The sequence below is a fragment of the Bidens hawaiensis genome, unplaced genomic scaffold (genome assembly GCF_021521415.1).
Source record: "Bidens hawaiensis isolate Kalapana, Puna unplaced genomic scaffold, B.hawaiensis_p1.1 tig00043449_1, whole genome shotgun sequence".
NCBI classification, from domain to species: Eukaryota; Viridiplantae; Streptophyta; class Magnoliopsida; order Asterales; family Asteraceae; genus Bidens; species Bidens hawaiensis.
The window spans coordinates 21,276-24,044 of NW_027497695.1; positions in this window are offsets into that span (position 1 = coordinate 21,276).

The window sequence follows — 2,769 nt, forward strand, 5'->3', positions numbered from 1 at the left end:
TGCCTGGACTTCCTCAGTCTCGACTAGTCGAATTCCGAATCGACCTTATACTTGGTGCAACTCCTGTAGCCAAATCTCCCTACCAATTAGCTCCGTCTGAAATGCAAGAACTCTCTAGCCAACTTCAAGAACTTCTCGATAAAGGATTTATTCGACCCAGTTTCTCACCTTGGGGAGCTCCTGTCCTGTCAAAAAGAAGGACGGATCTTTCCGAATGTGCATAGACTACGGAGAGTTAAATAAACTTACCATCAAGAATCGGTACCCACTACCGAGGATTGATGATTTGTTCGATCAACTTCAAGGAGCTACTTGTTTTTCAAAAGTTGATCTCCGCTCGGGTTATCACCAACTGCGAATTCTCGATGAAGACATACCCAAAACCGCCTTTCGTACCCGATATGGACACTACGAGTTCATAGTCATGCCCTTTGGCATGACTAATGCACCCGTGGTGTTTATGGACCTCATGAACCGCATCTTCAAACAGTACCTTGACAAATTCATCACTATTTTTATTGATGACATTTTAATCTATTCAAGAACCAACCGAGCATGAGCAACATCTTCGTCTCACTTTGGAACTGTTGAAGAAAGAACAACTTTATGCTAAATTTTCGAAATGTGAATTCTGCCTTCGCGAAGTTCAATTTTTGGGTCATGTTGTTAACTATAAGGGCATACATGTGGATCCCGCAAAAATTAAAGTCATCAAGAATTAGGAAGCTCCGAAAAACCCATCAGAAATCCGTTCCTTCCTTGGTTTAGCTGGTTATTATCGTCGATTCATCTCGAATTTCTCAGAAATAACATTACCTCTCACCGCCTTAACTAAAAAGGGCAAGTCGTTGGGAACAAAAGCAAGAAGACGCATTCCAAACCCTAAATCAAAAGCTTTGTAACACACCCATATTAACCCTTCCCGATGGAAACGACGATTCATTGTCTATTGTAATGCTTCAAATCAAGGTCTCGGTTATGCACTCATGCAACGAGGCAAAGTCATAGCCTATGCCTCTCGTCAACTCAAGATCTATGAAAAGAACTACACCACTCATGATATTGAGTTAGATGCGGTGATTTTCGCTCTTAAAATTTGGAGGCACTACCTTTATGGAACTAAGTGTGTCATCTATACCGATCATAAAAGCTTGAAACACATCCTCAACCAAAAAAAACTCAACATGAGGAAACGACGTTGGGTCGAGTTACTCAATGACTATGATTGCGAAATTCGCTACCACCTCGGGAAAGCGAATGTCGTGGCCGACGCCCTAAGCCGAAAGGATAGAGTTAAACCCTCTCCTATTCGGGCCATGGAAATGAATGTTCACACTAGCCTTAAGGCCCGAATTCTTCAAGCTCAAGCCCAAGTGGTAGCCCAAAACAATCTCAAGGCTGAATTGGATTGTGGAGCCGAAAAACAATTTGAAATTAAGTCTGATGGAGTTCTTTACTTCATGGGATGCATATGAATTCCAAATCCTGAAGACCTTCGAACCTTATCCTTGATGAAGCACACAAAACTCGATACTCGATCCATCCGGGAGCCGATAAAATGTACCCCACGATCTTAGGGAATTCTATTGGTGGCCTGGTATGAAGAAGAATATAGCATTGTATGTTGGGAAGTGTCTCACTTGCTCAAAAGTCAAAGCCGAACATCAAAAGCCCTCGGGTTTGTTTCAACAACCCGAGATTCCTCTATGGGAGTGGGATCAAATTTTCATGGATTTCATCACTAAACTACCAAAAACCACTCGTAAGCATGATTCTATTTGGGTTATAATCGATCGTCTCTCCAAATCAGCTCATTTCATCCCTGTTAGTGAATCCTACAAGATGGATAGGTTGTCTCAAATTTACATCAACGAAATCGTGACACGTTATGGTGTTCCCTTATCCATAATCTTTGACCGAGAAAGCCGCTTTACCTCCAACTTTTGGCAATCCCTTCAAAAAGCTTTGGGGACTCGTGTGGATCTTAGCACAGCCTATCATCCCCAAACAGATGGTCAAACCGAAAGAACCATCTAAACCTTGGAAGACATGCTTCGTTCTTGCATAATCGAGTTTGGAGGGAAGTGGGATGATCACCTACCTCTCATTGAATTTTCCTATAATAACAGCTACCATACTAGCATCAAATGTGCTCCTTTTGAGGTTTGTATGGTAGGAAATGTCGAACACCCGTGTGTTGGACCGAGATTGGTGTCTCACAAGTTATTGGTCATGAAATCATCCAAGCATCCTCCGACAGATTGCTATCATTCGAGAAAGACTTAAGGTCGCTCGTGATCGACAAAAGAGTTATGCTGACAATCGAAGGAAACCATTTGAGTTTCAAGTTGGCGACCAAGTATTACTCAAAGTTTCCCCCTGGAAAGGCATTGTCCGATTCTAGAAAAAGGGAAAGCTTGCTCCTAGGTATTTTGGTCCTTTTGAGATTCTTGATAGGATTGGTCCAGTGGCATACAAACTCAAACTACCTCAGGAATTGCGTGGTATTCATGACACTTTCCATGTTTCTAACCTCAAGAAATGCTTATCCGATGACACTCAGCCTATTCCCCTTGAGGATATACGCATTGATCATAAACTCCACTTTCTTGAGAAATCTATCGAAATCGTGGATCGTGATGTCAAGAAACTCAAACGAAGTTGAATCCGTCTATTAAAAGTGAAGTTAAACTATAAGAAATGACCCAAGTTTACTTGGGAAGTTAAAGATCAAATAAAACAGAAGTACCCTCATCTTTTTCAATCCGA